This window comes from Callithrix jacchus, chromosome 7, assembly GCF_049354715.1.
Source record: "Callithrix jacchus isolate 240 chromosome 7, calJac240_pri, whole genome shotgun sequence".
Lineage (NCBI taxonomy): Eukaryota > Metazoa > Chordata > Mammalia > Primates > Cebidae > Callithrix > Callithrix jacchus.
This window is the reverse complement of record NC_133508.1, coordinates 58,292,455-58,315,686: the sequence shown is the minus strand read 5'-3', so window position 1 is coordinate 58,315,686 and position 23,232 is coordinate 58,292,455. Positions and strand designations below refer to the sequence as shown.

At 48.8% G+C, this 23,232-nt stretch overlaps 1 protein-coding gene across 7 annotated transcripts in view; it reads right to left on the bottom strand.

Annotated features, from left to right (window-relative positions):
• The window catches only part of ALPL (alkaline phosphatase, biomineralization associated), a 72,158-nt gene extending 49,950 nt beyond the window's left edge, over positions 1-22,208 (bottom strand). For 2 of the 7 annotated variants that reach the window (XM_009000522.4, XM_078329220.1), the window contains exons 1-2: positions 21,650-21,741; positions 2,244-2,377 (exon numbers count right to left, since the gene is read on the bottom strand). The gene's annotated coding sequence lies outside the window, so the exon portion shown is untranslated. 7 annotated transcript variants of the gene reach the window in all.
• Positions 22,209-23,232: the final 1,024 nt, after the last annotated feature.

Here is a 23,232-nt window from a genome sequence, read left to right as displayed (position 1 = left end):
TCAGGAACAAGCAAACATTTAAAAAATTCATCCCCTACCAGGACAAAAAGTAAGTATCACAGTTCAAATAATAGGTTTTCACATAGACTACATTCTGCAACCATCAAAGTGTTTAAAAGGATAAATCATTATCCATACACTTAGAAATGAAAAAATTCAAGGATCAAGGAAAAGTCATAGTAGAAATTTAAAATTACTTAGAACTGAGTGATTAAAAATACCACATTTCAAAAATATATAATGCAGCAAAGAAAGGTTAAAACGTAATAAACTAGGCAGAGCATGGTGGCGCATACCTGTTATCCCAGCACTTTGGGAGGCCAAGGTGGGCAGATCACCTGAGGTCAGGAGTTCGACTAGCCTAGCCAACATGGTGAAACCCTATCTCTATGAAAAATACAAAAATTAACCAGGCATGGTGGTACACACCTGTAATCCGAGCTACTTGGGAGGCTGAGGCAGGAGAATCGCTTGAACCTGGGAGGCAGAGGTTACAGTGAGCTGAGATCATACCATTGCACTCCAGCCTGAGCAATACAGTGAGATTCCATTGCAAAAAAAAAAAAAAAAATTAATAAGCCAGGTGTCCAAATTGGGAAACCAACTTAGAGACCAACTCTGGTTTCTATTTAGAAAAAAAAAGAAACCAAAGAAAGTAAAATGAGATTATAAAGAACAGAAATGAAACAGAAAACAAAGCTTAAATCGAGAAGATCAAAGTCACAAGTTGGTTCCTCAAAAAGGTCCATAAACCTGTGGCAATGTTAATCAGGAAAGAGAGCGGGAACTCGAGAAAGGGGGAGTCACTACGGAAAAGAAATAGAAATTAAAGCTGCTAACAGCAACGCTACGCCAATAAATTTGAAAACATAGATTAAATACATACATTATTAAAAATGTAATTTACCAAAACTGACTCAAGAAGACAGAAGTAACTTCATAAGGAAATCAAAACAGTAGTTCAAATCTCCCCCCCCCTCCAAAAAAAACAGGCCAAGGCAATTTTACAGGTGTATTCTACCAAACTTCAAGAAACATTAGCTCAGCCAGGTGTGGCAGCTCACACCTGTAATCCCAGCAGTTTGGGAGGCTGAGGTGGGAGGATCACTTGAGGCTAGGAATTCGAGACCAGCTTGGGCAAAAAAGTGAGACCCATTTCTACAAAAAACAAAAAAAGAAAGAAAGAAGCATGGTCTCAATTTTATCCAAACTTTCCCAGAAACCAGTAAAGGAGAAATTACCATTTAATTTGATGAAGCTATTCTAATTGCAACACCTAAGCCAAAAAAGCACAAACTAATGTAACAATTCTAAACAAGACATTATTAGAGCATAACCAAATACATGCACAATAAACAAGTCAGGCTAATCCTAGAAATGCAAGGATGGTTTAATCTTAAAGAATCTACATATGTCACTACAAGGAGAGAAACCATACCGTCATTTCAAAACAATTGTTTAAAGCATTTAATAAATTCAACACAAATTGTGATTTTCTTAATAAAGCTTTCAATAAGTTATGATTAGAAGAGAATTTCCTTAACTTGAAGAAAGCAATTTATAAAAAAGACCCTATTACACACATATCCTAATTGGAGAAACACTAGAACATTCCCTCTAAAATAAAAAACTAGGTAAAAATTAAAATAATATCACCATTTTAATTTAACATTGTACTGGCAGTCGGAGGCAATGCAATACGAAAAAAGGTTAAAAGCACAAATATTCAAAAATACAAAACTATCGGTAGTTCTTTCCTTTTTTTTGAGATAGAGATTTGCTCTGTCCCCCAGGCTGGAGTGCAGTGGCATGATCTCGGCTCACTACAATCCTACAATCTGCCTACCAGGTTCAAGTGATTCTCCCACCTCAGTCTCCCAAGTAGCTGGGGTTACAGACACCTACCATCATGCCTGGCAAATTTTTGTATTTTTAGTAAGACAGGGTTTCACCATGTTGACCAGGCTGGTCTTAAACTCCTGGCCTCAGGTGATCTGCCTGCCTCAGCCTCTCAGCGTGCTGGGATTACAGGTGTGAGCCACCGCACCTGGGCAAACCATCATTATTTCTAACTGGTTGTCTACAGAGACTCTAAATAGAATTGGAAATAGAATATTTAGCAAGTTAGCTTGATGAGATCAAAATGTAAAAAAGCCAATTGCATTTCTATACAATAAACCAAACTAAAAAATTAAGAAACAATGGGTATCTAGACGGGGAAAAAAGTGAAAATGGATCCCTACCTTATACACAAAAATTAACTGTACATGAATAAGTCTTCAATGTGAAAAATGCAACTTTGAAACATTCAGTAGGAATGATAAGCAGTGGTTTTCAGACCTTGGAGTAAGGCAGTCTTCTTAAGACCTAAAAGGTGCTGAAAATTAAATAAAAGAATGCTAAATTAGACTACATAAAATTTGAGGTTTTTAGTTTATCTAAAACATGATTTGATTCAGAAATATAAAGAACAATTACAAATCGGTAAGAAAAGGATTTTTTTTAAAAAGGACAAATAGAAAAAATGGGCAAAAGACATTCACAGAAAGGTCTCATACACACACCCTTAATCACACATACTCATCCTCTTTGGTAATCAGAGAATTGTAGATCATGTCTGCAGTGAGAAATCACGGTACCCATTTGACTGGAAAAACTAAAAAGTCCAATAATATTGTGTGTGATGTGTGTGATAAAAGATGCAGAAAAACAGGATTTCTTATGTATCACTAGTGGGAGTATAAACTGGCAAAATCATTTTGGAAAACAACCTGGTCTTATTGTGTAATGTGGAATAAACTTTCATGACTACCCATAGGTGCTTTGGCAGCAGTGAGTCGTGATCACGTCACTGCACTGCAGCCTGAGGACAGAGCAAGACCCTGTCTCAAAAAAAAAACAAAGCAAAACAATACAAAGGTAAGGGAATGAGAAACTCCAGATTCAGGATAGTGATGGGAGGTGGGTGGAGAGAGATGAGGATGTAGCCCAAAGGAAGCTGTAAATTATTGTCACTACTCTAGTCCTGGTATTGGATGATGGTTCATTAGTGTTTTAAATCTGTTTGTTTGTTGACTGACAGGGTCTCACTCTCGCTATATTACCCAGGTTGATCTCAAACTCCTGGGCTCAAGCAGTCCTCCCACCTCAGCCTCCCAAAGTGCTGGGATTACAGATGTGAGCTACTGCACCAGGCTTAAATTGATTTTTACTGATAAAATAGATAAGGGGCCATTTCTGGACCAGTGGTGAGAGTGCCTGAACAAAGAATCACGATTATTCCATTTAGGGTTCCCAGGGTCCATAAAGTAATTTAAATGAAAACAAAAATGCTCAGCAAATATTCAGTGTGCCAAGCTCTACAGAAAGTGCTCGATCTTATGGCATTGAATCCTCAATGATCTTACCAGCTAGAAACCATTACTGTCTCCATTTTTTTGAGGGTTAGTCACCTGGCCAGAATCAATCACATGAGCCCGAGGAATGAATGACCTTTAACCAGGCCCCTGGACCTCCCTGAGCCTCACTTTCCTCCAGTCAAACTAGAAGTATCTAACTTTTATGGCAAACAGTAAGTGCTTAATAAATGTCCACCTTAATCCAGACGCGGGCTCTGTGGGCACATTGCAAAGTCGGTGGTTAGGAGACCTAGATTGAGTCCTGCCGCCTCCCTTTGTGAGTTCTCGAGGGCCACGATTCCTCTCCCGGCCTCAGATGTCCCACAGGTACCTGGAGAGGGCTATGGTGGCAGCCTCAAAGGCATTCCTGCTCAAACTGCTTCTAAGGGGCCACCCAACAAATAGGAGGGCACCTAACTCCTTCGTTCTCTTGGCAGGCCCTTGCTCATCCTGCCATTCATCCGGGTCAGATGTCTACCAGCTCTGGGTCCTGCCCACCTTTCTGAATGAAATCATTTGCTGTCCCAAGCCCCCTCACCCACCCAGACCCCCTGTGCCTCATTCTCTCCCCGCAGGACGTTTGCATTTGCAGTTCCCCTGCTTGAAACACTCTTCCTCCAGGTCTTGCTCGGCTCATTCATTCTCATTCTTCAGCACAAAGGCCACTGGCTCTGAGTCTCTTCCTGCCCACACCAGGAGCTTCCCCATGCCAGTCCCTTGAGCTTTCACAAATCTATTTTCTTCACAGCATGCATCACTGTCAGCAATAAACTTCATTTGTTTTTTATTTGTTTGGTTGTTGTTTTTTTTTTTTTTGAGACAGAGTCTCACTCTGTTGCCAGCCTGGAGTGCAGTGGCGCAATCTCAGCTCAGCACAACCTCCGTCTCCCTAGTTCAAGCAATTCTCCTGCCACAGCCTCCCGAGTAGCTGGGACTATAGACATGCGCCACCACGCCCAGCTAAATTTTGTATTTTTAGTAGAGACAGGATTTCACCATGTTGGCCAGGATGGTCTCCATCTCTTGACCTCATGATCCGCCCGCTTCGGCCTCCCAAAGTGCTGGGATTATAGGCGTGAGCCACCGTGCCCAGCCAACTTCATTCTTTTATGGTCTGTCTTTTCTAGTACCATGGAGCTCCAGGGAGACCAGGATGTTGTGTGGTTCACTGATGTATTTTTGGCACCTAGAACTGTACCTGCCTAGAGAGGATGCTCAACAGATATTTATCAAAAAATAAAAATCGATGAGGCCAGGCATGGCAGCACATGCCTGCAATTCCAGCACTTTGGGAGGCCGAGGCAGGCAGATCACTTGAAGCCAGGAGTTCGAGACCAGCCTGGCCAACATGCTGAAACCCCATCTCTACTAAAAATACAAAAATTAGCTGGGTATGGTGGAGCCTGCCTATATTCCCAGCTACTCGGGAGACTGAGAATAGCTTGAACCTGGGAGGCGGAGGTTGCAGTGAGACAAGATCGCACGTTGGCACTCCAGTCTGAGAGACAGAGACTCCATCTCAAAAAAAAAGATTGAATGCCACCATCTCCAGAAATCCTCTGTGGCCATTCTTCCCAAGGCTTAGCTATGGTGCTTTCCCTCATCCTCTATCACCTGGGGCTCTGGTACAGGTCTGCTTACAAGACCATTTCTGTACACACTCTTTTTTTTTTCAAAGTTTTGATCTTGTCACTGAAGTTAGAGTGCAATGGCATCATCTCATCTCACTGCAACCTCCACCTCCCAGTTTCAAGTGATTCTCCTTTCTCAGTCTCTGGAGTAGCTGGAATTACAGCCACATGCCACCACACCCAGCTAATTTTTGTATTTGTAGTAGAGACAAGGTTTCACCATGTAGGTCAGGCTAGTCTCGAACTCCTGACCTCAGATGATCCATCCGCCTTGGCCTCCCAAAGTGCTGGAACTACAGGTGTGAGCCCCGGAGCCCAGCCTACACATACTTTTTGACTCTTTGAAGGCAAAAACCAGGCCAGATCCATCTGTGACTCCAGCACCTAGCCCCAGGCCTCTCAGGCAGTTGGACTAACGAGATGTTTGTTGAATGGATCAATATCCCCCTCACCCATCTTTCCTCTTCCTGACTGGCTTCCTCCTCTCCCCACCCTGACAGGTGCCAAGATGCCAGCACCCAGGTGAGCTGATGAGAGGCCACTCCAGCAGGAATTTCCCGAGCAGGGGCGGCCTCTTTCTTCCCCCAGCTTTCTCCAGGTAGACGGGAAAAGCCCAAGACAAGCACTGCCTCCGTCACAGGAACAGTCTGGGGCCTGGCCCAGGCAAGTCTATGGGCCATTCGTTTTTCCCGTATTTTACCCTCAGTGGCTGGAGTGTGTGGCGGGATGAGGAGGCTGGCAGGCTTGCCTCAGTGCCCTGACTGGGGACCTTGCCCAGCTGAGCTCTGCTTGGCCAGAGGCCAGCTGGGAAACACTTGAATATTCAAATCATGTAGCTGCCCAAGAGGAAAGCATCCGTTTCCTCCAAGAGGGGGAAGCGGGGCAGGCAGGCCAGCCCAGGGATTTGGGTGTTGAAGGAGGAAATTTCAAAACAAAGTTCTCACACAACCAGCACTCTGAGATTCACTGCCCCAGGAAGACTCTGGAAGCCTCAGATAGAAACTCAGGAGGGTCAGGCTCCAGGCCAGAGCCCTGGAGTGAGGCCTGAGCCAATCACCCACTGAGGTCTCTGAGTTAGCAGAGGCCTCAGGCAGGCTAATTGCTCTGGCCTCCCACTGACCCTGGTCCCGGAGACACCAGGACTGCCCCACTGTGCCCCTTTCCCTGTCCTTCCCTTCCCCTGGGAATCGCACAGGGGATAAACTCTGCACGCCTAAGCCCAGGGAGCCAGAGCCTCGGTGACTCCCAGCGAGTGTCACCGTCTGTTCCAGCTATTTGCTCAACTCCTGACTTGCTCACCCTCCCCAGATCTGGCTCCAAAAGAACTAGTAGGTTCGAGAAGAGTGCAACCATCTGGCGTGTAGAGATTTATCTAGTACTCATTAAGTGAGACGGGACTCTGGAGCCAGGCTGCCCAGGTTCCAATTCTGGGTTAACTCATGTATGAGCTAGGGGACCTTGGTGATCCCTTCCCTTCCTTTGTGCTTCTATTCATCTTTTCTTATTTTTTTTTAAGTTTAGAGAAGGGATCTCACTATGCTGCCCAGGCTGGAGTGTGGCGCCTGTTCACAGGTACAATCATATCTCACTGCAGCCTTGAACTCCTTGGCTCAAGCAATCCTCCTGCCTCAGTCTCCCAATTAGCCAGGATACAGGCATGTACCACCACTCCCAGCCTGTGCTTCCATTTGTTACCTGTAAAAGCAGAGATCTGAGTATCTACCCTTTGGGGAAGTTCAAAGGACCAAAGGAGAAAAGGCAGGCCGCAGTATTCATAAGGATTCAGGAACTGACAACTCTTGCTATTATCAGTGAACACATTGAAATTTCATAAGGGCCAGGCCTGGATCTCTGGACCAGACAACCCCATGGCAGACACATCCTCCCTCACCAGAGCTAAGCCCTCAGTCCAAATCCCAGCTCCCACCCACCAGCTCCACGACCCTGGGTAAGTTGCTAACCTCCCTGAGCCTCTTTCTGCCCCAGAGCTGTTGCAGGCCACCCCGTGTTGGAGAGGGTTACCCCTGTTGCTGCTGGTCCTGGGCGGTACCCGGGGTTTAGGGAGCTGACACATGCTGGGGCTGTCCCAGGCAGGCGTGAGGTGATAGATCAATTTCCTTTCCTGAATACCTGTCTGGGCCCAGCCTCAGGGTGTGACTCAGGGGAGGCCCCTGAGGAGATGGGGAGACTCCCCTCCGCCCCAGGGATCATGCAGCACCAGTGTGCACCCTGGAACGGGGAACGGGCCTGCTGCCAGTGGCTAGGGTGGCATAGAGGCACCAGGAACTACCCAGCAGAAAGCTTCATGAATATTTACAGAAGGAAGCAGAAAGGCGAGAGGCCACAGCCTGAGTGCTGGCGTTCACACCCCGGATCTACCACTTGCTAGCCACTTACTGGGCTTATTACTTATTTTTGAGATGGAGTTTCTCTCTTGTTGCCCAGGCTGGAGCGCAATGGCACAATCTCAGCCCACTGCAACCTCCTGCGTTCAAGCAATTCTCCTGTCTCAGTCTCCTGAGTACCTGGGATTACAGGCACCTGCCACCACATCACACCCGGCTAATTTTTTGTATTTTTAGTACATACAGGGTTTCATCATGTTGGCCACACTGGTCTTGAACTCCTGACCTCAGGTGATCCACCCATCTCGGCCTCTCAAAGTGCTGGAATTATAGGTATGAGCCACTGCGCCCAGCTCAAATGAGCTTATTTCTGAGCCTGGCTCCCCAGCCATGAGTGGGGACAATGACAATAGTATCTACCTCCTAGGGCTGACGTGAGGATTAAATGGTTAACGCATCTAACATGCTTGAACAGTCTCTGCCACTCAGTTAATATGAGCTGTTACGGTTACGATGATTTATGACAGCTGTCATTTCTTCTCTAAAGCCTCCCCCACCCAGTTTCCTTTAGCAGATTTGGGGCTCCCTTGTGCCAGCTTCTACACAGACCTGATTGGTGCCTGTCCCACAGATGGTGATCATAAGACCTACTGTGTGCCCAACACTGGACGAGGCATTTTATATTAGGGGACGACAGGACCGCTTGACTCGCCTACTGTTGTTCCCATTTGTTCTGACTCTAGGATCTGGGGCATGAGGTCTATGTTATGGGAAGAGGCTGGTAGGGGAAGTGGTTCCCATACTATGTTATTTGGAACACACATGTCCTGGGAGATTAAAATATTTGCACATGGCACTAACTGGGTGACCTAGAGGATATGAACTTAATCTCTGTGAGTCTCAGCTGCAATGATACATGAATAAATACATGTGAGGTGCTTAGAACACAGCCTGCTTCATGACATACTTAAAACTTAAACATACATCAATATACATATATTGGTTACTCCTCTGAGTACCTCTCATGGAGTCGACACATAAGGAAAACTGAGGCACAGAGGTCAGGCAAGGTCATACAACTCTTAGTCCCTATGAGATGCTCCTCACTGCAAGTATTCATTCATTCAACAAATATGTATTAAGTGCCTACTATGTACCAGGAAGCATGGTACATGCAGATTCAACAAATTACAGTATGCCTATCATTATTATTAAAGAAATTAGGGCTGTTTGGGACTGGGGGTACATCTGTGAACAAAATGGACAAAGACATTGGCCAGAGGTATGACACTGGGCACCTCATACCTGAGGATGAGTAAAGGCCTGAACTGCCAACAGGAAAACTGCCACCCAGGGACACTGGCTTGTCACTAACCACTGCTGCCAATCACTAACCATTTAGGAGCTCATGTCATCGGTGGAAGGACACCAGTGAAGATCTGAGGAGGGTGGCTGGGCTTCACCTGGAGTGGCTCAGGTGTCACACCCAATGGGACATCCCTCCCAGGCCTCCTCATGGTAACCAAGTCAGGCCAGCTGTGGAAACCCTTGCCAGGTGGGGCAGCCTTTCATGAACTCAAGTCATTAAATGGGCTGGGCATGGTGGCTCATACCTGTAATCCCAGCACTTTGGGAGGCCAAGGCAGGTGGATCACCTGAAGTCAGGGGTTTGAGGCCAGCCTGGCCAACATGGTGAAACCCCATCTCTACTAAAAATACAAAAATTAGCCAGGTGTGGTGGCAGATGCCTGTAATCCCAGCTACTCTGGAAGCAGAAGCAGAATCACTTGAACCCGGGAGGCAGAGGCAGCAGTGATCCTAGATCGCATTATTGCACTACAGCCTGGGCCACAAAACAGACTCCTCAAAAAAAAAAAAAAAAAAAAAAAGTCATTAAATGCTTGCTGAATGCAGGCATCTTGTTCGGCATGGGAATTCATGAGTAACTCAGATGGGGTTACTGCCGTCCAGGAACTGAGACTCAGAGCCAGACGCTATGCAGATAATCAGATTACAAAAGGTTCAAGATTTCCAAGGAAGCTCTAGAAAAATAGCTGAGTCGCCAACTGGCAATAAAAGCGGGGAGAGGTCGATGCAGGGGAGGGATGGTAGGTCCAAAAGCAAAGATGAGAGAGGCTGGAGACAGATCTGGAGAAAGACCTTCAGCCTGGGATCCGGACCTGAGTTTGAGGGCTGGTTTTACCATCGATTTGACCTCAGGCAAGTTGCTTGCCTCCCCGAGCCTCAGTGTCCCACTCTGCAAAATGACATTAATACTTTATTGGGTTACTTTGATGGTTCAGTGAGTTCATGAATAAAAAATGGCTTTAAAAACTGAAAAATATGCCAAGCACAGTGGCTCACCACCTGTTAATCCCAACATTTTTGGGAAGCTGAGGTGGGAGGATTGCCTGAGCCCATGAGTTCAAGACCAGCTTCATCAACATAAGCAAGCCCTCATCTCACAAAATAAAAAATAAAAAAATTAGCTGGGCATGGTGGCACAAGCCTGCAGTCCCAGCTACTTGGAGGCTGAGGCAGAAGGATCACTTGAGCCCAGGAAGTCAAGGTTGCAGTGAGCTATGATTGTGCCACTGCCCTGCAGCCTGGCTGACAGAGCAAGACCTTGTCTCAAAAAAAAAAAAAAAAAAAAAAATGTAAAATATAAGAAGTGCCTGGAAACTGAGGTTGTGACTGTTAAAGTGACTTGTCCAAGGTCAATGGCTGACCAAAACAGGACAGAGTGTATCTGGGTTGGATGTGGGGGGCAGGCACAACCCCCACCTCTGCTGGGCCAACACTCCTGTGTTCCCAGCACTAGGCAGTTTGTTCAGCAAGACCTAGGGAAGAGGTAGGGCACCTAATTCCTTGGTGCAGGGTTTACTGTTTATTTGCTGTGTGATCCTGGGCCCACCACCCTCTCTCCCTGAGCCTCAATTTTCTTTTGTGTATGTGTGAAATGGAGTCTTCTTCTGTCACCTAAGTTGGAGTGCAGTGGCACGATCTCGGCTCACTGCAATCTCCACCTCCTAGATTCAAGTGATTCTCATGCCTCAGCCTCCCAAGTAGCTGGGGTTACAGGCATGCACCACAACACCCAGCTAATTTTTGTATTCTTAGTAGAGATGGGGTTTCACCATGTTGGCCAGGCTGGTCTTGAACTCCTGACCTTACGTGATCGGCCCACCAAGGCCTCCCAAAGTGCTGTGATTACAGGCAGGAGCCACTGCATCCAGCCTCTAAGCCTCAATTTTCTTTTCTTTTTTTTTTTTTTTAATGCCTGGCTAATTTTTTTTTTTTTTTTTTTGAGGGAAAAAGAGAAAAAGAAGGGGAAAAAAAGAAAAAGAGGGAAAAAGGAATATTACTTCATTCCTAAAATGGGTTTCAATAATGGCCGATCAATATTTTGAGTGTTTAAAGTGGTTAATGCATATTTTATGTGTTTAAAATGGAGACCTCTATTGTGTTTATTTGTTCTGGCTCTGAGTTCAAGTCCTGGATATCGTTATCAATTTGTTGTAAGCCTCAATTTTCTACTTTGCACTTTCCACAGGTAAAGGAGTGTCATGCTCATGAATGGGAAATAATCATGGTAGGCTAAGAGAAAGATGCAGAGCCTACAGGTCCCACACTGAGCCTGCGGTGGAGGAAAGCAGGAGAAGCTATGCTAGACTGCACCAGGGCCCGCCCCAGGTGTGGGGTAAGAACCTTTTATGAGGCACACAGCTGTTCCCATGTTCAGTCCCCAGGGAGAGGCAGGTTTCTGGGCCTGATCACTGCCTAGGTTTAAAGAAAGAGTGATGAGAAAGAGGCTGGTTTCAGGTCCTCCTGGAAAGAGTTGGGCCTGCCCCTCCCATCCTTTGTAATGATATCTGTAGTAGTAATAAGAGTTACTTATTCAGGGTTCCACAGATGTGAATTCAAATAGTAGCTCAGACACTTACCAGCTGGGCAAACCCAGGCAAATTACTCTGAGTCATTTCCTCGCTTGAAAAATGGGCTGGTATAAGAATTAAATGTGTAAATGTGTACAAAGCACTTCACAGAGTGGCTTGGGGGGTAACAAATAGTCCGTCAATGTTGAGAACTCTTATTACTACTAAGGATTTTATTACAAAGGGTGGGGAGGGGCAGGCCTAACTTTCCAGGAGGACCTGAAACTGGCCTCTTTCTTGTCCCTCTTACTTTAAGCTTCAGCAGTGATCAGGCCCAGAAATCTGCCTCTTCCTTGGGACTAAACTGGGCACAGCTGTGTGCCTCATAAAAGGTTCCCACCGGCCGGGCACAGTGGTGAATGCCTGTAATCCCAGCACTTTGGGAGGCCAAGACGGGTGGATCATGAGGTCAAAAGATCAAGACAATCCTAGCCAACATGGTGAAACCCCGTTTCTACTAAAAATACAAAAATTAGCTGGGTGTGGTGGCACGTACCTGTAGTCCCAGCTGCTCAGGAGGCTGAGGCAGGAGAATCACTTGAACCTGAGAGGCAGAGGTTGCAGTGAGCCAAGAGCGCATTCACTGCACTCCAGCCTGGGCGGGTGACAGAGCGAGACTCTGTATCGAAAATAAAATAAAATAAAGGTTCCCACCCCACACCTGGGGCGGGTCATGATACAGTCTAGCTTAGTTCTTTCTGCTTCCCCAGATAAGGAAAAGAAGACCAAAGAGTGCTGTGACACTGAACTGGGTGCCACTTGGTCCTGTCCCTTCCCTACCTCCACCCACACAATGACCAAATCTAATCTGGTTCTGGGATGTCCTTTTATCTTGTATGCCAACTCCATATTAGTTGCTAATGGCTGCCTGGAACACTGTATTTAGAAGGAACCTGGGAAGGAAAGTGAGCAGTGGTTGACTAGTGATGTCTGATGCGGGTACAAGGCAGGGGAGAGGCAGAAGGCATGCTGGCCATTCGCCACCCACAAACCGGAAAATCCTAAGGCCTTGCCTCATTCAAATAAACCATGCTTGGTGGGCAGGGTAGCCAGAAGCTAAGTGAGGGAAAAGGACTTGCCAAAGGTCACAGCTTGAAATGGCAGGGCTGGGATTCAAATCCAGGCCCCTGTGGGTTTCTCAGGATGCTTCCTTCTAGGCTTGTGATTTCCTATGAGGGGGTAAACAGGATAAGATCCACTGTCTGGGAGAAGAGACACTGCTGCCCCACCTGGTGTGTCTATGTTCTGTCTCCTCCCCCCGGGGCCTCCTACCCCCAACTCATTTTCGAACACCCACTGAAAAATGCATGTGTGTACCACAAGTTGCCCAGAGAGCTTGTCTCCAAACATACAAGTTTGAATTCAGATGCCAATCTGATTGGGCAGAAGTGCTGAGCCCTGGATTAAATCTCACCTGCACTTTCCAAACTTTGAGAACATTCCTCAACTTCTCTGAGCTTCCGTTTCCTCACTCACAAAATGGAGAGAATAATAAGCTAAATCCAATAGAGTCATTCAAAGTGATTAGCTCAGTTTCTGACACACCGAATAAGCCCTTAAATGTTCACTACAGACTGTCTCCAATTTAAGATTTTTTTGCTGGCCAGGGCAGTGGCTCATGCCTGTAATCCCAGCACTTTGAAAGGTTAAGACAGGTGGATCACCTAAGGTCGAGAGTTCAAGACCAGCCTGACCAACATGAAGAAACCCCATCTCCACTAAAAATACAAAAATTAGCCAGACATGATGGCACATGCCTGTAATCCCAGCTACTTGGGAAGCTGAGGCAGGAGAATCACTTGAATATGGGAGGCAGAGGTTGCGGTGAGCCAAGATCATGCCATTGCACTCCAGCCTGGGCAACAGGAGCAAAACTCCATCTTTTTGCTTTACCATGATGCAAAAGCTATAGTGTTCAGTGGAAACCATACCTCAAGTATCCAGCCAGCCATTCTGTTTTTCACATTCAGTATAGTATAGCCAAGAAATTGACATGAAATAATCAACACTTTATTATGAAATAGGCTTTGTGTTAGATGATTTTGCCCAACAACAGGCTAATGTAACTGTTCTGAGCACATTTAGGGTAAGCTATGCTAAGCTACCATGTTCGACAGGTTAGGTGTTAATCCATTTTCCACTTATGATATTTTTCAACTTACAATTCCAGGACAGAACCCTGTGGTGAATCAAGCAGTGTCTGTATAAGGATTAGGTCAAGTCAGAAGAAAAAAACCAGCATTTTCACACACACACAAAATCACTCAGGTGATTAAGGACTTGGACAAGCTGTTGATAGGAACCCTGTTTATCTCTGGTATCTTGATAGGCTAACGGACCTAGAGCGTGAATTTCTATATTTGATGGTTTTAAGATAAATAGGGAACTGACTCTTCCAGGAAGATGGGTTATGTCATTTGCATCATGGAGAAAGCAGCAGCCTTGAGTGGATGGATGGGTAACAGTGGGGGAACAAAGTGAGAAGTCTATTTCTCACTTCCCATCAAGGGGAGTTTTTGCCTGTTTCGTCGTCTGTAATGTGGGGATAATAGCACCTGCCGCCCAGCGCTGCTGTAGGACCAAATGAGTAATCACAGGAGAGGCACTGAGCATCATGCCTAGTACATGCATGTCGGGACTTACAGTCTACAGACTTTTAGTTCGCAGTGGCATGGCAGGGGCCAGCAGAATGAGGCAGAGAAAGAACAACAGTTATATTAGGGCTCAGAAGGAGTGGAGGAGGGGAAATGGGCCGCAGATGACACACCTTCTAACCAGAATGGCAGCAGACGTGGTCTCAGATGAGACGCTTTCTAACCAGAACGGCAGCAGACAGGTAAGTTAGTAACTCCTGTATGCTGAGACAGGTAAGTCAATGTGGAGACAGGTGGAGGGGGAATGAGATCCTCCAAAAGGCCAGGCTGGCCAGATGCAGTGGCTCACACCCATAATCCCAGCACTTTGGGAGGTCGAGGTGGGAGGATCACTTGAGCCCAGGAGTTTGAGCACAGCCTGGACAACATAGCAAGACCTCAGCTCTACAAGTAATACAAAAATTAGCCAGGGATGGTGGCAAACACCTGTGGTCCCAGCTACTCGGGAGGCTGAGGGGAGGATTGCTTGAGTCCGGGCAGTCAGAGCTGCACTGTAATGAGCTGTGATTGTGCCACTGCACTCCAGCCTGGGTGACAGAGCCACCAGACCCTGTCTCCAACAACAACGACAATAAAAACAAGCCTGAGACACTTGTGGCAGCAAGAGGCCTGAGAACCTGAACTAAGAGAGTACTCACCTGTGGTTTTACTGACCTAGTAAAGTGCACTAGAGAAGGCAAGAGATTGACCCAACAAAAAGTCACTGGGGCCAGGTGTGGTGGCTCACACCTGTAATCCCAGAACTTTGGGTGGCCAAGCTGGGTAGATCACCTGAGGTCAGGAGTTCGAGACCAGCCTGGCCAACATGGCAGAACTATGTCTCTACTAAAAATACAAAAATTAGCTGGGTGTGGTGACATGCCCCTGTAGTTCCAGCTACTCGGGAGGCTTAGGCATGAGAATCTCTGGAACCCAGGAGGCGGAGGCTGTAGTGAGCTGAGATTGCACCACTGCACTCCAGCCTGGGGGACAGACTGAGACTCGGTCTCAGAAAAAAAGTCACTCGGTAGATCTTTTTAAAGGGTACACTATGGGCCAGGCACAATGGCTCACGCCTGTCATCCCAGCCCTTTGGGAGGTAGACTTCTTGAACACAGACTGGGCAACACAGCAGGACTCCATCTCTACAAAAATAAAGGTTGCACTTACGGTTTTTCCAGGCAAAGCATAAGTTGCTTTGGCCACCTAAACACTTTTTTAAAGAACATAAAATATTTCCTGAGCTCCGCCCAGCAGCTTGTAGACCTGGCCCGGTGAAGTTCATGCACCTGAGTGACAAACTCTGGGAGGATGGGGAAGCAGCTCTGAACCAAGCTGGGACGGACGAGGAGGGGCTGGCTCAGAAAGTCTGGAGGGTCAGGGCCTCCCCACAGGGTCTCCAACGCCTTATTCCCAGAAATGGCCTTTCAGCCTGTCCTCCCCTCCCTTTCCTGGGTCAAAGCAGAGAGACAGAGACCTAGTGGAGGGGTGATCCTAAGATGTCTGCCCTCTGAGCCTCGGTCTACTTAATTGCAAAATGCTAGAGGGTAGGGGATAGATGAGTATCAAAGGTAATGTTTGAAAGTGCTCACACTGGCACCCAACAGTGCTCACAAAATGCCACTTCCCACACAGGGCACATTTCTGAACTGGTCTGCAGGTGTAAAGACCGGGGGGGTGAGGTTACTATCAGCAATCAACGATCAATCAGTCACCCTGTCCATCTCATAACCCCTGGAGCAGTTGATTCGTGGAGACCCAGAATCTCACATCACAGCAGCTGCCTCCAGAGCCCCCATCACAGCCTTCCGTGCAACCCTCCAGCTCAGACACGGCAATTCTGAGATGCATGCTGCAGCCACCACCACGGTACCTGCCAGGCCCTGGCTCCCAGCAAAAGGGTAGAACAGAGAGGGTTCAGAGTGCAAGATCATGTTTTGTCTCTGGGAAGTGGGTACACGCCAATGCTCAGGGCTTTTGGGGAGCACCGGGTGAGGTGGCAGATGTCAAGGGTGTGTCTTCCCTACAGTGGTTGTGCCATCTTTAGAACGAAACACCCAGGAATGCCTGACCCCAGCTAGACCCTGGGCCCCGCTCACTGAGCCTTGACAGGCGGATGCTCTATCTCCCCCAAACCTCCAAAGCCGTCAGACTCTTCCTGAGGACAGCTGAAGCAGGAAGAAAGCTCCTCCACCTAGCTGACATGTTTTATAGATGCTGCCAGGCTATGGAAGAGGGGCTGGTGTCCACGTGTTCCATATTCTCACCCTGAGCCCCCTGAGGGCTGGCCCGAGCCCTATACAGTCATTCAAATGGAACGAGCCTCTCTTACATGACCTCCCAGCATCTAGCCCAGAAACCTCAAGCTCAGAAGGCAGGCAGGTAATGTCAGGGAGGCAAGAGGGCTGGTGTGAGGCAGTGGGGCGTGGTGGAGACTGTGGTAAAGTGGATGGAGTATCCGCTAATCAGCTCCAGCCACTGTGGCCAAGCAGGCACATAGTCCCATATGGCCACATCTTCTGATCTTTCCAGAGAAGCCAGAAATTCTTATTTTTATGTAAAATGAAATTGCCTGGTTTACCAGCAACTAAATTGAAGTTGTTTAATCACTGCAAAAGTCAACAATCTCCCACCCCCTGCAGCCTTGGGAAAGGCAGTTTGTGACAGACCTCCCATAACCCAGCACACAGTAGGCTATCAATATTTGAGGACCAGTTGAATAAATGAGACCCATTCCAAGTCCTAGGGAAGTCTCATCTCTCCACTCCTACTCCTCAGATAGCTTAGAATCTGACTCTCAGAGAGGGAACACTTCCCAAGTGGAGAAGACACTTGCCCAAGGTCACAGAGGTAGTTCAAGGACTTAAACTCTGCTCTCCACCCACCCACACCATCTGCAGCCTCCCTCAAACAATGCTTTCAAAAAACAGATATGCTGGCCTGGCGCGGTGGCTCAAGCCTGTAATCCCAGCACTTTGGGAGGCCGAGGCGGGTGGATCACGAGGTCAAGAGATCGAGACCATCCTGGTCAACATGGTAAAACCCTGTCTCTACTCAAAATACAAAAAATTAGCTGGGCATGGTGGCACGTGCCTGTAATCCCAGCTACTCAGGAGGCTGAGGCAGGAGAATTGCCTGAACCCAGGAGGCGGAGGTTGTGGTGAGCCGAGATCATGCCATTGCACTCCAGCCTGGGTAACAAGAGCGAAACTCTGTCTGAAAAAAAAAAAAACAAAAACAGATATGCTAAGAATATACTGTGGAAATGAAACACACCAAACTCAGGAGAGTGGTCGCCTTTAGAAAGATCATGTACCTTAGAGCCAGGACATGGAGTTCCCAGTCCACTCTGCCCTGAGCAGTTGTGTGACCCTGGGCAAGCCTCTTTTCTTCTCTGGGCCTCAGTCTCCCTGGTCTGTAAAGAGCCCAGTTGACCAAGCCAGCTTCTAAAGGCCTTCCAACTGAAATTCTGGGCATCTATGAGGCCTCTTCTCTGGCCAGCACTTTGTGGCATCAGATGAATATAAAATAGTAATAATAATAATAATAATAATAATAATAGAGAGGGCGAGTCCACACCAGCCAGGAAAGAACACTACAATTTTTCGTGAAACCTGACTCCTGGTTACTGGAATTTAGAAAGAACGATGGTAATACTTGAGCAGCTTAACCACCATCCTACAATTAAACAAAAACACATCTGGTTTAACTTTGTCCTCATCTCCTCCCTAACCCCCTACCCTCATCTCGAATTTTACCCCTTAATTTGAGAAGTCAAATTCAATGCAAACAATTGACTTCATGCCACAGTGAGGTTGAGAATTTAAGCATGGAAAACTTTAAGCGTGGAGTTTTTCTGGGAGCAGTTAATGAAATGTTGATGGGGTTTGGGGGCTGGTGCAAGGAGGCAGAAAAATATGGAGACTATTTCTATTCATCGGACACTGAGCATCACATCATGATGTCGAGGGCCTCCAATGAGCTTGACACCCAGAGAGGGAAAGTGACTTGCTGCAGGTCACACAGGTGGCAACTGGAATCCAAGATGCTGGCCCCCCAACCAGTGTTCTCCCTGCTGTGTAGACTTCTGTAACCTAAACATGGACTTTCCTCCTTGGGGCCTCAGGCTCACCTGCTAGTGATAAAGTTAACTGCTTCTGAAATTGCTCCACAGGAAATATGAATGTCTTAATAACAATCAACACTGGTTCAGCCAAGGTTGGAAAATCATTCATGATCTTGCAACCCTGCAATGTATATAATGTTAACCCATATTGCAGATGAGAAAACTGAGGCTCCAAAAGCGAAGGTGGTGTGTCCAGGGTCATGTGGCAGTGCTGGGAATGAACGTCCAGTCTACTTACTGCCCCTAGCTGCCCTCTGAAAGTGAGGACATCTCCAGAAGAAAAAAACAAACCTAACATACCGCAAAGCCCAGCTCCAGCCTGCCAACGAGGACGACATGGTGCCGGAAAGCCAAGTCAGCATTCCTGTGGCCACACAGAGATTTCTCAGTGCCGGTTCTCAGCCCAGCTCACTCACTCTCCTAGCAATGTTCTCTCAGCGCTCTGGTTTTATATTAAAAAGCCAAGTCAGACTGATTACAAAGTGAGAACTCGAGCTCTGCTACTGGATCCTACTCCCTGGATTAAAAGGTCTCATGCTCAGAGATAAGTAAAGCATGGAGATCACTAGATTTGGAATTCCAGATACGTAGGATCCAGCCCCAGCTCCCTAGGTAGCATCTGTGTCCCTTGGGCAACTCGCTTCCCCTTTCCAAGATCATATCCGGCTTGCAGGGAATGTGGTGCATGTAAGTCACAGGACATAACAGGGCTGAGCTTGGTACTGAGCAGGGACATGCACAAGAACAGGCAGAGGGCAGGAAGCACTGCAGAGATGATGGCTCCAGGGCTGATGTCATGATGGAGCTCTGTGCTCCCAGCGCAGACTGTGTTTAGGATGGTGACAGGTGGCATGAGGGTGAGCACGGAGGGCATCATGCCACCCCAAGTGCCACCCAACAGAATGAGAAGGAACTAGGCAAAAGTAGGTGACAGCCAGGCACGGTGGCTCACACCTGTAATACCAGCACTTTGGGAGGCCAAGGCAGGCAGATCACAAGGTCAGGAGTTCAAGACCAGCCTGGCCAACACAGTGAAACCCCCATCTCTACTAAAAACACAAAAATTAGCTGTTCATGGTGGTACATGCCTGTAATCTCAGCTAGGTGGGAGGCTGAGGCAGGAGAATTGCTTGAACTGGGACCTGGGAGGCAGATGTTGCAGTGAGCAGAGATCATGCCACTGCACTCCAGGCTGGGCTACCGAGCGAGACTCTGTCTCCAAAAAAAAAAAGTGGGTGACAGCTTCAGAGACAGGGACATAACTCAACCTCCAGTCTTGGCATTGCATTTTCTGCTGAGGAAAGAGCTGGTGATAGCCAAGATTTTCTTAAGCACAGGTACCAGCTTAAACCCTCTACAAGCATTCATCTTTTCTAGACCTCGCCACTGGTAGGCATTATTGATCTCCACAGCTTATGGGAGGAAGTTGAGCGAGGCACAGAGAGGGAATGGAACTGATCCCAGGTGCCACAGCAAGGTTGCCTTTGCTAAAGTGAAGGCCAATGTTTGGTCAATCCATTTTACAGGTGATTGCGTCTTAATTTCCTTCCTTGTGAACAGCTTGATTTCAAGTGTACACCGTGAATTTTGACAGTTTCAAAGCCTGAAAGAATTTTGTTACATAAACATCCGTTCCAGAAGAGGGCTTTGTCCATTTGATTTACTGCTGCATTCCCAGCACCTAGAACAGAGCTTGGCACATGGTGAATGCTTAAGTATTTGCTGAATGAAGACAGAATCTTGCTCTGGCCTTGGTTCAGTTTTATTCCTCACAATAGTCCCCAAAGAGGAATACACCCATTTTTACAAATGGGCCCACGGACACAGACAGGGACCATTACTCAGCCTGGACTTCACCAGTTGGGACGTTAAGAAGCTGTGTCCAGGGGCCTCTTCTGAGGGAATTCACAGGCATTCAATTCAAGAAAGAAAAAGGTGACAGAGGAACAAGATACTTGGGGACAGAGAGTGGGATGGCTGGGGCAGGATGGGGTGGGGACAGTCACAGGTGGGGAGGACTAAAGAGTTGGAAAGGGCATCCAGGCAAGGTGGCTCACGCCTGTAATCCCAGCACTTTGGGAGGCTGAGATGGATGGATCACAAGGTCAAGAGATCAAGACCATACTAATAATACAAAAATTAGCCAGGCATGGTGGCAGGTGCCTGTAATTCCAGCTATTTGGGAAGCTGAGGCAGGAGGCAGGAGAATCACTTGAACCCGAGAGGCGGAGGTTGCAGTGAGCAGAGATCACACCACTGCACTCCAGCCTGAGCAAGAGTGAGACTCAGTCTCAAAACAAAACAAAAAATAAAAGAGTTGGAAAGGGCAGGCCTAGAGAGTGGAGGAAGACCAGGATGAGCCCAGGAGAAGCCCGGAGAAAAATCTAAGGCCCGGCCTCACATCTCCTAGGCTGCGAGTCCCACATCTCCTAGGCTGCCAGTCGGAGTAGGAGGCTAGGGTTGCAGAGTTTCAAACCCTGGTCCCACGAATTACTTAAATTCTCTAAGCCTCATTTTCCCATTTGTCAAATGAAATATTGCATGTGAGATGTCAGAGCAGGTGCCCCTACGCACAGTAGGCCTTCAATAAACAGTTGCAGTCATCTACACTGAGGCTGGGAGCCAACCCCTGCCTCCCTGGGCGGCTGGGCCCATCTGAGGGGTCTCCGAGTTTTTCCCAGGGTCCAACGCCCTTCCTGGCCTGAGAATCGCCCCCTCTTTTGATCTCAAGGATTTTTCACCCTCCACCCACTGGCCTTTGTAAAGGCCCCGCCTTCAACCCCATTATGAATTGAAAAAGAGTCAAAAGGCACAATAGAGAGTGAGGGAGGCTTTCCTTGGCTCAGGCCTTTCCACTGTGACCGTGAGTTTAACCCTTTCTTACCAAGACTGGGCAGGGAAGCAGCCCTAGGCAGTCCACCTCTCACAGCCCAAAGGGGGCGACAGGCTCCTTCGGCTTCGTTGGCTCCAGAGCTTTGCCCCACAGCTGCAGTGCCCACCCGACTCTCAAAAAGACACCCACGGGGGGTCCTCTGTCTCCCGCCATGCCCCCATACCAAGCTCCTCCTTTCCTCTCCTCCTCCCAAACCAAACTGCTTTAGACCCCACCGGGTCAGGTGTTACGCCTGGGAGGACGCCGGGCACGGGACCTGGGAGTTGGCAGCCCAAGTCTCTAAAGCTACAGCTAAGGAGGCACCAGGTGGGCTGCTCAGTGACGGGGCACCCAGGGCAGGTGCCCAGACCTTGGGGTCCCAGGCAGCGGCCCAGGAGGTAGGAGACCCTGGGACTGCAGGGCGGTCCCGAGCGCGGTCCCCTGAGCTCGCCGGCTCCGCGGGCGCCACGTCCAACCTCCCGTCCCTCCCAGCGCGCGCGCCGGGAGCTTGGGATGCGCGCGGGGACAGGGACAGGACCAATTGCGGGGAGTCCCGATTGGGCTGTTGTGAGCGGTGTGGCGCAGGAGACCCCGGCCCTGTCATCAAAGTTCAACCACGAGGCCAGCGGAGGATGCAGAAGGGGCCGGGGATCAATCACGTCCGCGGGAGTCCCTGGGAGCCAAGGCCGGGGCAGCGTAGAGTCCTTACCTGCGCAGAGCACTGGCGAGGGTCAGTCCAGGCACAAGCGCGTGGGAGCGCGGAGCCGGGAACGCGGGCGCGGAGTGGCGGGAGCGCAACGCGGCCGGGTCCACCTCCCCCGCCGGCTTATAAAGGCGGCCGCGGGGCCCTAGTCGGGCCGGGGCAGCCCGCCCCTCCCCCGCCCCCGGCCCCAACCCCTCCCCAACCCGGCCCCGCCCCCGGCCTGAGCCCCGGGTCCCTCAGGCGGGTCGCGCCACGAGGCCAGGGCGCCACCTGCTGGGACAGGACTAGGGACGGGCCAGGGTGGCTCGGCCCTGGCGTCCCTTGCGCCCCTTGCGCCCCGAGCTCTCGGGCTCTCTGCCTCCGGGCTGCCCCTGCTCATCCCTTCTTCTCTCCGCGAGCCTGGGCTCTGACCCGCTACCTGTGCGCGTCTTCTGTTTGTCTTTACCTTCGGCATCTTCCTTCTGCGTCTCTTGGGAGTCTTTGTCTCCGCCCGTTCGTCGTTTTCTTCCTTCCTCTCTGGCGTCTGTCACTGTGTGTCTACCTATCTGGCTTTCTCTAGGTCTCTGTTTTTAACCGTCTCTGCCCACGTGTCCCCTGTCTCTGTCTCTGTCCACGTGCACCTCTGACTCTCCACCTCCACCCCCACTTCCCTACCCGTGGGCTGCCTTCCTGGCTACCGCAAGAAGCAGCAGAAGGGGACCTCGGAGGGGTGGCATCTGGAGGGAAACCACCCCCTAGACACCCTCTTTCTTCTCTTCTTAGAGAAGTAAAGGGCCGGGCAGGGATCCCGCTATGTCCCAGCCAGAGCCCCAGGACATGCCTCCTGGATGCCAGAGTAGGGGCAGGTCCTTCCCAGGCAGTGGAGTCAGACAGCTCAGGATCAAAACTCCCCTCTGGTGACCTTGGCCAAGTCACTTGACCTAAGTGGACCAGCCTAGCCCTCTCTAGCAGACAGACACCGTCTCTCCTGGCCTCTCGCTGGCGCAAGAGTCATATAATGCAGAGCTTGAAAAGTACAGATGAAACATCAAAATCCTGGAGAGATGGGAGCCAAGGCAGATGCTGGGTGCTACTGGCCCGGCTCCTGCTCCCGGGGAACCAGTCCTGAAGGGAATTACCATTCCCTTTCCTCTAAGCACTGAATTCTCTGGACAACTTCGTGGTGAGAAGTCCACACACTCTGTTTGAATGCCTCCAGCAACAGAGAGATCACTGATTCCTAACAGGAGGGTCTTAGTGGCCCTTGCAGCTGCCTGGAACAATTTGCGCCTCTAAGCCACAGCAGCCAGTCAGAAATTTGAAGATGAGGACTGTGAGTTCCCGGGAGACCTGACTTCCTCAGCATCTAAGCCCCAGTCTTCCTGAAGCCTCCTGTTCCCTGAAGATCAGAAGGAGAAAGCTGAGGCTGAAGCAGAGAGAAAGTGTTAGTGCCCAGAGAACCAATTTTAGCTGGGTCGAGCAATCTCTCTCCCCCGACTCCATGCCAGGCTCAGGGCCAGGCATGCATTAACTCCCAACAGCTCCATTTTCCAGAGGAGAAAACTGAGGCCCAGAGAGATCACATGACTTCTAGTAAGGTCAGAGCCAGA